At 37.2% G+C, this 14,698-nt stretch overlaps 1 pseudogene; it reads left to right on the top strand.

The window, feature by feature from the left end:
• LOC126932337 (ATP synthase F(0) complex subunit B1, mitochondrial-like) overlaps positions 1–13,470 on the top strand; it is a 139,645-nt pseudogene extending 126,175 nt beyond the window's left edge.
• Positions 13,471–14,698: the final 1,228 nt, after the last annotated feature.

The following is a 14,698-nucleotide window of genomic DNA, read 5'->3' as shown; positions in this document are numbered from 1 at the left end:
AAAGGATATGAACAGACATTTCTCAAAAGAAGACATTCATACAGCCAACAGACACATGAAAAAATGCTCATCATCACTGGCCATCAGAGAAATGCAAATCAAAACCACAATGAGATACCATCTCACACCAGTTAGAATGGCGATCATTAAAAAGTCAGGAAACAACAGGTGCTGGAGAGGATGTGGAGAAATAGGAACACTTTTACACTGTTGGTGGGATTGTAAACTAGTTCAACCATTATGGAAAACAGTATGGCGATTCCTCAAGGATCTAGAACTAGATGTACCATATGACCCAGCCATCCCATTACTGGGTATATACCCAAAGGATTATAAATCATGCTGCTATAAAGACACATGCACACGTATGTTTATTGCGGCACTATTCACAATAGCAAAGACTTGGAATCAACCCAAATGTCCATCAGTGACAGATTGGATTAAGAAAATGTGGCACATATACACCATGGAATACTATGCAGCCATAAAAAAGGATGAGTTTGTGTCCTTTGTAGGGACATGGATGCAGCTGGAAACCATCATTCTTAGCAAACTATCACAAGAACAGAAAACCAAACACTGCATGTTCTCACTCATAGGTGGGAACTGAACAATGAGATCACTTGGACTCGGGAAGGGGAACATCACACACCGGGGCCTATCTGGGGGGGGGGGGCGGGGGGAGGGATTGCATTGGGAGTTATACCTGAGGTAAATGACGAGTTGATGGGTGCTGACGAGTTGATGGGTGCAGCACCAACAAGGCACAAGTATACATATGTAACAAACCTGCACGTTATGCACATGTACCCTAGAACTTAAAGTATAATAATAATAAATTAAAAAAAAAGAAAAAAAAAGAAAAAAAAATAGTTGATACTGGATATGGGTAGCTTCTTCCTGCTGTGCTTATTTTCTTAGGTTCAGGCTCTGATCCTGCTGGAGCCCTATTTACAGGTAAATGACAAGGATGATGAGAATGTGGTTAGAATTGTCTAGAAACTTTTGTGCTCAAAGTGGTCAGGGACAGCCAGCACAAAATCTGTTCAAGATTCAAATTCAAAGTGCTTTCTTTTTTTTTGTTTTTCAGATTTTTATGATTTTTAGTACCTCTGCTGATAACTTTTTTCTCTCTCTCTCTCTTTTGGTTTCTGAAAAGTGAGCAAAAAAAATTTTTTTTTATTATACTTTAAGTTCTAGGGTACATGTGCACAACGTGCAGGTTTGTTACATATGTATACATGTGCCATGTTGGTGTGCTGCACCCACTAACTTGTCATTTACTTTAGGTATATCTCCTAATGCTATCCCTAACCCCTCCCGGCTCCCCACAATAGGACCCGGTGTGTGATGTTCCCCACCCTGTGTCGAAGTGTTCTCATTGTTCAATTCCCACCTATGAGTGAAAACATGTGGTGTTTGGTTTTCTGTTCTTGTGATAGTTTGCTGAGAATGATGGTTTCCAGCTGCATCCATGTCCCTACAAAGGACATGAACTCATCCTTTCTTATGGCTGCATAGTATTCCATGGTGTATATGTGCCACATTTTTTTTTTTTTTTTTTTTTGAGGCGGAGTCTCTCTCTGTCGCCCAGGCTGGAGTGCAGTGGCGCGATCTCGGCTCACTGCAAGCTCCGCCTCCCGGGTTCCCGCCATTCTCCTGCCTCAGCCTCCCGAGTAGCTGGGACTACAGGCGCCGCCACCACGCCCGGCTAATTTTTTTTTTGTATTTTTAGTGGAGACGGGGTTTCATTGTGTTAGCCAGGATGGTCTCGATCTCCTGACCTCGTGATCCGCCCGTCTCGGCCTCCCAAAGTGCTGGGATTACAGGCTTGAGCCACCGCGCCCAGCCGTGCCACATTTTCTTAATCCAGTCTGTCACTGATGGACATTGGGTTAATTCCAAGTCTTTGCTATTGTGAATAGTGCCACAATAAACACACGTGTGCATGTGTCTTTATAGCAGCATGATTTATAATCCTTTGGGTATATCCCCAGTAATGGGATGGCTGGGTCAAATGGTATATCTAGTTCTAGATCCTTGAGGAATCGCCACACTGCTTTCCACAATGGTTGAACTAGTTTACAGTCCCACCAAGAGTGTAAAAGTGTTCCTCTTTCTCCACATCCTCTGCAGCACCTATTGTTTCCTGATTTTTTAATGATTGCCATTCTAACTGGTGTGAGATGGTATCTCATTGTGGTTTTGATTTGCATTTCTCTGATGGCCAGTGATGATGAGTATTTTTTCATGTGTCTGTTGGCTGTATAAATGTCTTCTTTTGACAAGTGTCTGTTCATATCCTTTGCCCACTTTTTGATGTGGTTGTTTTTTTCTTGTAAATGTGATTGAGTTCTTTATAGGTTCTGGATATTAGCCCTTTGTCAGATGAGTAGATTGCAAAAATTTTCTCCCATTTTGTAGGTTGCCTGTTCACTCTGATTGCAGATTCTTTTGCTGTGCAGAAGCTCTTTAGTTTAATTAGATCCCATTTGTCAATTTTGGCTTTTGTTGCCGTTGCTTTTGGTGTTTTAGACATGAAGTCCTTGCCCATGCCTATGTCCTGAATGGTACTACCTAGGTTTTCTTCTAGGGTTTTTATGGTTTTAGGTGCATGCTTTCTTAGCAACTAACACATAGCAAAGTTAAAGGATTCCTGTTTTACCTTGTTTCTCTCTTGTTTGGATGAGTATAAGGATGCTATAAAGGAGGCAAACAGTAGCGAGGAGTATTGACGATTTCTGGCGATTTGTCACCTCACATTCTCTTCAGGAGTTCAGTAACCATGAGACTTTTTTTTTTTGCCACTTCCCTAGAAGTCTTGAAATCAGTTACAGTAATTAGAACCAACTCCTAGAGATGGTTACATTGATCCAGCAGAGTCACCTTATATAATGCAAAATTTAAATATGGGATGGTTTTAGAAATTTGGGAAACTAAAGACAATGGATTTATAGGAAAATGTGGATACAATTTGATTGCCTTTGTTTGGGTGAAAACTGGGTCCTTGGGTCATCTTATAATGGCTCAACTACACTGGAGCATTGGGCGTTCATTAGCTGGTCTGCAAAATGTTTTGGAGTTTTCTTTCTAGTTGAGGGTGTAAAAGGGAGAAGGATGATCGCAGTAACAGTAGCTGGGAGCTCAATGCTGTAAGTACTAGAGGATCCGAGATCCATTGTAGAACCTGGACATGCTTGAGTCGGAATTGTCTCTGAGTTATGGCAAAACCAGAGTAACTAAACGTATAAGAACTACATTTGGTGGATAGATTCCTGTTTTTTAAGATGATATTTCAACAGTTTTGTCTTGACTAAGGTTGATATATGCACAAGCACATTTTGGGGAACTTTAATAAAAGTTGCTACTTTCTTTTAAAAATTCATTAAGAAATACAGTAGACATAATCCAGAAACAGTCCGAATGCTTCATATTTCATCTTTAAATTACTCCTTTGTGGGTGTTGAGTGCTTCTTTGGAATACCTCTGGTACCACCAGAAGTGATTTGTAACAAAGCACCTGAGAGAAAGCATCCATCTTGAGTTAGTCCAAGCTTGCAGGAGGACATACACTCCAGGAATAATATGAGTTTCTCACTTAGGCAGCAGCTGCTGTCTCTCTTGCCTCCTGTATGATTGTGTTCCTGGATCTTTGTAGTATGAATCAAATCTTAGAGGCATAATGAGAAAAAAACAACACCACGGCTGTCATCCACTTTTTCTTTCTTTCTTTCTTTCTTTTTTGCTAAGACTCTTATTTAGTTGTTTTAAATAGGGACTTGGAAGATAGAACTGAAGACTTTCTGCATCTGGATGCACCAATGCTTAGTGTGTAAGGTATATTCATTTACTTGTGTTAAATTGAGCTCTTTAGTGAGGAAAGGCAAAATTAGGGAAAAAATAAAAGTGCTATCACTTAGATTCCATTGCTTATTAAGACACTCAGGGGGTTCTAGTTTCTGAAAATATAGTTAACCTTTAGAAAGGAAAAAGTATTTGATCAACAGAATGTTATTTCTAATGGCTTTCAATCAATTGCTTCAAAATACAAAGAGAAAAAGACATCAACAAAGGAATATAAAAGCAAACATCAAAACTCAGGAGGTTAACAATCAATTTAAACACCTCGGAAATTTTGTTACTGAAACCGTCATTAGAAAGCAGAGAAGACAGGACTGTGACAAGTTAAAGATGATGTTTGTATTTGAAGAGTTTGATATGGGGAAGCAAGCTTGAACACACACAAGCTCTGATCCATACAGGGTAATTTTAAAGGCCAGGACAGTCTTATGATCTAATGGTGTTGGACATGAAATCTTCATTAGTCTTAGGACCAGTTCCCAAAAAAATGAGCCACCGCGCCCGGCCCATACAGGGTAATTTTAAAGGCCAGGACAGTCTTATGATCTAATGGTGTTGGACATGAAATCTTCATTAGTCTTAGGACCAGTTAAAAAATAACACCACCACCCTGCGCTATTTAAATAGTATTTATAAGTTAGTGTATGTTGAACATTAAATTTGATCCAGATAATCTAGGCAGATAATTGATTTAATCATCACATCAGCCCAGCAAGGTGTTTTGTTCTCATTTTGCAGATGAAGGAGCTCAGGTTAGAAGAGGTTAGGCAACTTGTCCAAAGTCCCACAGAAATCAGCGCCTCATCTATTTGACTCCAAAGCCCATGCCTCTTGTGGCAGAGACAATGCTTTGTGTCTGCTTGCTTTTTTTCTGGGCATCAGGAAGACTGCATTTCTTAGCATCACTACCAACAGACTGAGTTCTGGACAATGCAATGGGAGCAGAAGTCACTTGTGTGACTTCCTGGCCAAAGAAATTAAGAGATAACATTCCTTGTCCTGGTTCTCACTTCTCCTTCTATTGGGACTGCAGATTTTGCTCATTTTAAAAATGTCAGTGTCTCAAGATAGAAGAACTCTGGGTCACGATTTAGGAAAGTCACCATGGAGATCCTTTCAACACTCATTTTTCTGCAGTGTGGATTACAAATAAACCTTTACTCTTTTAAGCCACTCAGTTTTTAGGGTGTATTTATTACCACAGCATAGCCTACTCTGTCCTGACAAATACATTTTATGCCCTGCACTTTACCTTATATCCTTTAAATTTTAGCTGTTAATACAGTATATCTCATGTTTTGTTTTCATACACAAAGAGTTGGTAGATAACAAAATAATTAAATTGTACCTGAAGAAAACATTCTCTCTAGCAGTGTCATCTAGAATAAGAGGATAATTTATTTTAAAATTAAGAATGGCAGGGTTTTTTTTTTTTTTTTTTTGTTTTTTTTTTTTTTTTGTTTTTTTGTTTTTTTTTGCCTGAAAATAATGTCTTTGAGGCTATAGACAACTTTCAGTGATTCAGGGGCCTGCCTGCTCATCTAATTTATGAAGGATTCATGGAGTAAAATCTCCTTTGTCTCTGTATCATCCATGATCTCTTGTTGGCTTCACTCTAATCAGCATGTCTATGGAAGAAAAACCAACCTGTATTGAATTAGTTCTCTTTTTCTTCAAATAACTTTAAAGGAAATTCCTGATGTACTATATTATTTGACTTATTTGATTCCTCAACACCTTTGATGTCAGGGATAGCCGTAATGGAAGAAGAAATTTATGATACATTAGTTCCATTAAAATGCACCTATAAAATGTTGGCCAACTCTGGCAGTCTGAATGGAGCGGGTCTAGCTTATTTCTATTCAGGAGGTCAAATCTGATTTCTGGGGAGAGCTAGTATTGAACCCTGATATTTGACATCTTGTCCTTTGCTAGGTATTCTGAAGTCTGTAACATGGAGCTCTCCATTATTTTCTTATTAAAATAACTTTTGATATCCCTGTAATTGGACCATTATCCTCTTGATTAAAAATGCTGGTTTAGCAAATGACTCATGAAGGAAACCAACTTCTTCCCAGGGAAATATCATAAATGGGATATGGCCGTGGTAGTGGTAGTGCACTTGGAGATGGCCAGGTAAAATATTGAACTCAACTGATAATATTAGGGTTCTATTGGGAAATCTTAATTAAGGAAGATCTTTATTCCACACACTTTCTTTTTTGTTCAATTCTTTCTTTTTAAGTTCAGGGTACATGTGTAGATTTGTGACATAGGTTAACTTGTGTCATGGGTGTTTGTTGTACAGATTATTTCATTGCTGAGGTGATAATCCTAGTACCCATTAGTATCCTGATCCTCTCTCTTTTCCCATCCTCTATCCTCCAAAAGTGTGTGCCTCTATGTGTCCATGTGTTCTCATTTAGTTCTCCCTGATAAGTGAGGACAGGTAGTATTAGGTTTCCTGTTCCTGTGCTAGTTTGCTAAGGATAATGCCTTCCAGCTCCGTCCATGTTCCTGCAAAGGATATGATCTCCTTCCTTTTTATGGCTGCATAGTATTCCATGGTGTATATGTACCACATTTTCTTTATCCAGTCTATCATTGATGGACATTTAGGTTGATACCATGTCTTTGCTATTGTGAATGAAGCTGCAATGAACATACACATGCATGTGTCTTTATAATAAAAAGATTTATATTCCTTTAGGTATATACCCCGTAATGGGATTGCTGAGTCAAATGGCATTTCTACCTTTAGGTTTATGAGGAATCACCACGCTTCCTTCCACAATGGTTGAACTAATTTACACTCCTACCAACAGTATATAAGAGTTCATTTTTCTCTATAACCTTGCTAGCATCTGTTGTTGACTTTCTTATAATAGCCATTCAGATTGGTATGAGATGGTATCTCATTGTGGTTTTGATTTGCGTTTCTCTAATGAACAGTAACGTTGAGCTTTTTTTCATATGATTTTTGGCTACATGCATATCTCCTTTTGAAAAGTGTTCATGTCCTTTGCCTGCTTTTTAATGAGGTTGTTTGTTTTGTTCCTGTAAATTTGTTTAAGTTCCTTATAGATGCTGGATATTAGACTTTGTTGGGTGCCATAGTTTGCAAAAATATTTTCCCATTTTTATAGGTTGTTTTTTCTATTGATAGTTTATTTTTCTGTACAGAAGTCTTTAGTTTAATTAGATCCCATTTGTCAATTTTTTACTTTTGTTCCAATTGCTTTTGGCATCCTATTCGTGAAATCTTTACCTGTGCCTGTGTCCTGAATAGTATTACCTAGATTGTCTTCCAGAGTTTTTATAGTTTTGGGTTTTACATTTAAGTCTTTAATCCATCTTGAGTTAATTTTCATATATGGTATAAGGAAGGGGTCCAGTATCAATCTTCTCCATATGGCTAGCCAATTATCCCAGCAGCATTTATTGAGTAGGAAGTCCTTTCCCCATTGCTTTTTTTTTGGTCAGATTTGTCAAATATCAGATAGCTGTAGGTATGTGGTCTTATTTCTGGTTTCTCCATTCTGTTTCATTGGTTTTTATGTCTGTTTTTGTACCTGTACCATGCTGTTTTGGTTACTGTAGCCCTGTAGTATAATTTGAAATTGGGTAGCATGATGCCTCTAGCTTTGTTCTTTTGCTTAGGATTATATTGGCTATTCTGACTTTTTTTGTTTCCTTATGAATCTTAAAATAATCTTTTCTAATTCTGTGAAGAATATCAATGTTAGTTTAATAGGAATGGCTTTGAATCTATACATTGCTTTGAGCAGTATGGCCATTTCATGATACTGATTTTTCCTATCCATGAGCATGGAATGTTTTCCCATTGGTCTCTGTTATCTCTGATTTCTTTAAGCAGTATTTGGTGGTTCTCCCTGTAGAGATCTTTTACCTCCTGATATGGTTTGGCTGTGTCCCCACCCAAATCTCATTTGAATTGTAGCTCCCATAATTCCCATGCATCGTAGGAGGGACCTGGTGGGAGGTGACTGACGGGGGCAGGTTTCTCCCATGCTGTTCTTCTGATAGTGAATAAGTCGTATGATATCTGATGGTTTTATAAAGGGCAGTTCTCCTGCACATGCTGTCTTGCCTGCCACCACGTAAGATGTGCCTTTGCTTTCCTTTGCCTTCTGCCATGATTGTAAGGCCTCACCAGCCATGTAGAACTGTGAGTCCATTAAATCTCTTTTTCTTTGTAAATTACTCAGTCTCGGGTATTTCTTCATAGCAGTATGAAAATGTACTAATACATCTCCCTAGTTAGCTATATTCCTAGGTATTTTTTTCTTTTTGTGGCAATTGTGAATGGAAGTTTGTTCCTGATTTGACTCTTGGCTTCACTATTGTTGGTATGTAAGAATGCTAGTGATTTTTCCACATTGACTTTGTACCCTGAGACTTTGCTGAATCAGTTTAAGAAGCTTTGGGCTGAGAATGGGGTTTTCTAGATATAGGATCACGTTATCTGCAAACACTTTGGCATCCTGTCTTTCCATTTGGATGCCCTTTATCTCTCTCTCTTGCCTGATTGCCATGGCCAGAACTTCCAATTCTATGTTGAATAGGAGTGGTGAGAGAGGGCATCCTTGTGCCAGTTTTCAAGGGGAATGCTTCCAGCTTTTGCCCATTCAGTATGATGTTGGTTGTGGGTTTGTCATATATGTCTCTTATTGTTTTGAGGTATGTTCCTTCAGTACCTAGTTTATTGAGAGTTTTTAACATAAATGGATGTTGAATTTTATTGAAAGCCTTTTTTGCATCTATTGAGAAAATCATGTGGTTTTTGTCTTGAGTTCTGTTTATGCAATGAATCACATTTATTAATTTGCATATATTGAACCAACGTTGCATCCTGTGGATGAAGCCAACTTGATTGTGGTGGATAAGGTTTTTGATGCATTACTGGGTTCAGTTTGCCAGTATTTTGTTGAAGAGTTTTGCATTAGTGTTCATCAAGGATATTGGCCTGAAGTTTTCTGTTTTTGTATGTCTCTGCAAGGTTTTTGTATCAGGATGATGCTGGCCTCATAGAATGAGTTAGGGAGGAGTCCCTCCTCAATTCTTTGGAATAGTTTCAGTAGGAATGGTACCAGTTCTTCCTCATACTTCTGGTAGAATTTGGCTGTGAATCTTTTTGGTCCTGGGCTTTTTCCATTTGGCAGGCTATTCACTACTGCCTCAATTTCAGAACTTGTTATTGTTCTGTTCAGGGATTCAATTTCTTCCTGGTTCTTCCTTGAGAGGGTGTTTGTATCCAGCAATTTATCTATTTCTTCTAGATTTTCTAGTTTATGTACATAGAGGTGTTCATAATATTATCTGATGGTTATTTGTATTTCTGCGGGGTCAGTAGTAATATCTCTCTTGTCATTTCGAATTATGTTTATTTGAATCTTCTCTCTTTTATTCATTAGTCTAGCTAGTGGTCTATCTTATTAATTTTTTCAAATAACAAACTCCTGGATTATTTGATCTTTTGATTGGTTTTTGTGTTGCTGTCTCCTTCAGTTCAACTCTGATTCTGGTTATTTCTTGTCTTCTGCTAGCTTTGGGATTTGTTTGCTCTTTGTTCTCTAGTTCTTTTAGTGGTGAAACATCAAAACTAAAAGAGGTTGAAAAATTTGACGTTTTTCTAACTTTTTGATGTGGGCATTTAGTGCTATAAATTTCACCCTTAACACTGCATTAGCTATGTCCCAGAGATTCTGGTATGTTGTCTCTTTGTTCTCGCTGCTTTTCAAGAACTTCTTGATTTCTGCCTTAATTTTATTATTTACCCAAAAGTCATTCAGGAGTAGGTTATTCAATTTCCATGTAATTTTATGATTTTGAGTGAATTCCTTAGTACTGATTTCTAATTTGATCACTCTGTGGACCAAGAGGCTGTTTGTTGTGATTTCAGTTCTTTTGCATTTGCCAAGGGGTGTTTTACTTCTGATTATATGATCGATTGTAGAGTAAGGGCCATGTGGCCATGAGAAGAATGTATATTTTGTTGTTTTGGGATAGAGAGTTCAATAGATATTTATAAGGTTCAGTTGATGCAGCCACAACACTTTCTTCTCACAATTCTGTCATTTAATTACTTCAAATCAGAAACACACATTTCGAACTTTGTTTTGGCATACATTCTATTACAGGTTTTTCTCTAATACAGTCATTTATATATTTTAAACACATCTATCCTCAGTACATATGTCTCTGACAAAGGTAAGCTTTGATTACATCTTCCTTTAATAGTGGAGTAAGTTGGATAAAGACATATTCAAGATTGAATTAGGAGAAAGAGAAACTGGTGTTTCTGGGAGGGCGATGAAAGTGCTTGATCATTTTCACTATTCCCCTACCTGATTATTGCCATCAGACACTTCTAGTAGATTTGATATATGTCATGTTTTCTTTCTTTTAGATTTATACCGATAACTCAGTGTTAAAATATCAATGCAAACCTAGCATCATTGTGCAACTCCCTGCTCAAACATTTATTTATTTAAACATTCCCAGTCCTGATGGTATTACTGTTTTAGAAACAAACCCTGGGCTAGGAGTTCAGGGCATGATGCAGCTCTACTACAGAATGAGGATTTAAAGAGCTTTTTGTTTTCTTTCTTATTGCATGGAGGTAAAGACTTTTCTGCTATTGATAGAAAGTAAAAGTTGTGCCACGTTGACAGTACAGATGAGACAAGGCACGGCATTAACTGTTCCATCTGGTGTTTCTTAAATAGGACAAACTATTCTTAGAGCTCTGTGAAGTGTCTGCTTCATCTCACAAGAGTTGGAAATGACTGGGCCTCTTAGTGAACTCAATAGGTAGAAGATGTGACTTTTAAAGCTAGATGAGAAAAAAGTGGAGACATAAGGCATATGGAGAAGAAATGTCTAGCAAGGGATTCTGTTTCTATGAAAACTCAGCAAATAGGAGTTTTTGTTTTGTTTTGTTTTTAGCAATAATCACAATTCTGTTCCCATTCCCAAAACCTTATTTGTAATGAAAAGCCATGTTTGTCCTCTTAAATAATCCTTTTGAGATTATCATTATAATTTATTATTTGCAATGATAAACTCAGCAGTCCACAGGTGTTTAGCTGAAATATCAAAGTCACTATCTCTGCATGTGGCTCATAACATTTTTGGCAGCTATTGTTGCAATAAAGATTCCGTTCTATCCTCTAGTCTGGGCACTGAAAGAGCTGGTACATTGCAATAGGCCCTGTGAAATTGGATGGCCGTGAAGTTATCTCAGATTATTCTCGTTTTTCTGTTTTACAATTTTCTTTTGTCTTATTAATTGCTTTTTTCAAGCTAAACGTTAGATAGCACAGGTTTTTGATCAGAAAGTGTTTGGAAATTTTCTTGGGAATCACCATCTTACAACATACAGGTTAAAAAGCAAGCTTCAAAAGACCAATCCTGGATTGTGATTAACCTGATGAGTCATATTGGCAATCAGGTCCAAGAACAGTAGAGTTCAAGTGTAATTTACTTGGTTTCTTATGTCTCCATGTGTTTATGGAAAGGGCTCATTCACTATAGTACCAAAACTTTAAAATAACTAGGAATTACATATTTTCAAAAGAATATAAACCTACACTAGAAGATAGAGAAGATATTGAAAAACAGAAGTATAACAAGTTTCTGGTATAGAAGATTCATGTGGTAAATATATCTTTTCCTGAGTGAATCTATAAATTCAATGTAATAATTGTAATAAAAACCCCAGAGGGACTGTAATGTAACTTGACTCTAGAGTTCCCCTGGAACAGAAAATTCATAAAAATAGTTAAGAAAGTATTGAGAAAAAAATAAATATGAAAAATGCCAATTGTTCTTTTTACATGATTATTGATATTGGTGATTATTTTCTGGACAGTTCAGTTTGCTTTATGAACAACCCATAGGTCTTTTTAAAATCAGTCCAAAAGTTCTATTTTTTTCTAGTTCGAGAGATTTATGTCACATTTCACCAGTGCCTTTCTGGTTGAATTAATTTTGTACAAGTCAACTCCCCTTAAGGTTTTATTAGTATGATTTCATAAAAAGAAGACTGTAGTATGTTTGTCACAAAATAATGCTTTAAAGATTTTGTTATTTTTTGTTATTTTACACAAAAATCTCTAAGGCTATGAAGTAATATCAATTAGTTTCAATAGTAAACTAAATAGTGAAATTGAAGTTAAAATTATTTTTTTCTAATTTTAAGTAGTCTCTGAATGAACCCATGACCGGGATAAATATTTCATCATTACAAAAAATAATAAATCAATTTAGAAATGATCATCTGTATATGGTCATGCTTCACTGTAAAACAAATTAGTCTATTCCTGGACTCTTAACTCTGTGTCAATAACATCTTACAAGAGGATTCAAGCCGAGAAACAGCTGCAAATTTGTTGTCTAATTTACACTTAATGAGATGATAGGAGATGAAATGAGACTATGAACTGCTTTTCTTCTTTCATGACCCATGAAAGGTATTCTAAGGAAAGCTGGTGGTTTCAGAACATGATATATTTTGAAAAGATTCTATTGTATGGGATCTTGAATTTTATCCTAGACTGCTTCAATGAACTATCTACAGACAGTCCAAGGTAGCATTTGAAATGGATATTTTCCTAAAGATTCTATGTCAAAGCAAAGTTAAATCGAGCTGAGACAGAATGATGTTCTTCTACATTAACTGAGTTTCTGGTGATCACTATTTTGCATTTAGTAGTCTTGGGCTTCTAAAAGATTCTTTGGCTTGGGCTCTCAGTGTTGTCGCAGGGGGTACTTTCTTCTGCTACTACAGCAGCCCTTTCTCTGAAGAAGGCAGCCCTCCCCAGTCCAGGGGTATTGCAGGCAACAAGGAGCTTTCACACAGGGCAGCCATGTCTTGCTCCTCTACCACCTCTTCCTGAATATGGAGGAGAAGTTCATCTTGGACTTATCCCTGAGGAATTCTTCCATTTTCTTTATCCTAAAACTGGTATAACAGGACCTTATATGTTTCGAACTGGACTTATGTTGTATGCTCTTTGCAAAGAAATATATGTGATTACCCCAGAGATCTTCTCTACCATATCAGTGGTAGGGTTACTTATCTTTGTAATTAAAAAATATGGTGCCTCTGTTGGAGAATTTGCTGATAAACTGAATGAGCAAAAAAATTGCCCAACTAGAAGAGGTGAAGGATGCTTCCATCAAACAAATCCAGGATACCATTGATTTGGAGAAGTCACAGCAGGCTGTGGGTCACAAGTGCCATTACCTTTTTGATGCCAAGAGGAATAACATTGCTATGACTGGAGAATACTCTTCAGGAATGACTGCATCGAGTATATAAGGAGGTAAAGAATCACCTGTACTATCATATCTCTGTGCAGGTTATGATGTGTTGAAAGGAACAAGAACACATGATAAACTGTGTGGAAAAGCATGTGGTAGCGAAGCAAATGGTACAGAGCACAGCTGGAAAAGAAGACAATTGCCAAGTGCATTGCTGATCAAAAGTTGTTCACAAAGAAGGCTGAAGCATGGGCAGTCCTGTACATTTATCTATCCCAATTGAGACAGCTAAAAACCCTTGACCCACTAAATGGAAACTAGTCTATGTGATGAAATCTTTCTGTATTGCTGTCTCCTGTAGTTACAGTTTACTTTTCCTAAACATGAAAAGTTTGAGTTTCATATACTGAGAAAACTAAATCTATTGGCCAGTCAGATGTTTCTCATCCTCTTACTCTGCATTTTGAGTTGTTTTATGATCACTTTTAAATAAGTAGTTTGCCTTTTTAAAAACTGCCTGATTAAAGATTATCAAGCTATAGTTTAAATTTTTAATGAACTCCACCATATTGTAATAAAGTAACAATTGGGGAAAAAAAGGAAGCAATCTTGGGATGTAGAAAGAATGTTTCAACCATCTTGTAAGGCTCCGTCTTGTGAGTAAAGTACAATTAATGAGACTGGACATAGAATTGAGATTTGGGCCAGATTTACAGATTTACAGAGGAATTGCAATGACTGCATTTAATAATTTATTCAAAACGATTTATTGAGTGCCTCTGATGGGCCATGCATCTTGTTGGATGTAAGGATACAGTGATGAACAAGATCAACAGGGCCACATATTCAAGGAGCTTATAATTCAGTTGATGGGGAAAGGCATACTGTATTTCGTGTGAAAATTCTTTGTAATGTTGAAATAGGGTAATATCTGTAAAGAGTATAACAACATGTATTTGCTCATTTTTTTCCCCTTCTGCTTTGCGCCTTTGCATACTGGATACTTATTTGTGATCAGTTGCCAAGAAGATTTAGCATTCATTCAACATTCTTTTTGAGTGCTGATTGAATGTAGGTCATGAACTTATCAGTGATGCAGAGAAAAGATGACAACACAAGTGTACTCTGTAACTCATGAGCACATAAGAGAGATAAGCATGCATCCATAGTGGGAAAGCAGCCATTTCAAAGGTAGACATCCAGATAAGTCACGGGATAAGTCAGAGAGATTAGAAGAAAGTGGCTCAGAATCTCTCCCCACTCAATCAATTGTAAGTGATATAGATCCCCTTGCTAATATCATAGTGGTGTCTTTGGAAACTCATAGCTCTGATGAGAATGATAGGAGCCAAATTTCAAGTTATTGGGTTATTTAGATTCACCTCCAGGGTCTTCCATCCTTTCTGAGAAAGCCTCACTTTAAGAAGAAATGGAAAATGACAGATTATTGTCAGAGAATGACTGCAGGCTCTTTAAGCCAGAGACGATGTCTGTGCAAGGTAGGGTTGGTTAGGCTAGCAGGTAGATTCAAGATATACTGGATTAAAAA

This window comes from Macaca thibetana, chromosome 12 (assembly GCF_024542745.1).
Source record: "Macaca thibetana thibetana isolate TM-01 chromosome 12, ASM2454274v1, whole genome shotgun sequence".
NCBI classification, from domain to species: domain Eukaryota; kingdom Metazoa; phylum Chordata; class Mammalia; order Primates; family Cercopithecidae; genus Macaca; species Macaca thibetana.
Note: the sequence above shows the minus strand (reverse complement) of the source record. Positions and strands in the feature narration are given on the sequence as shown.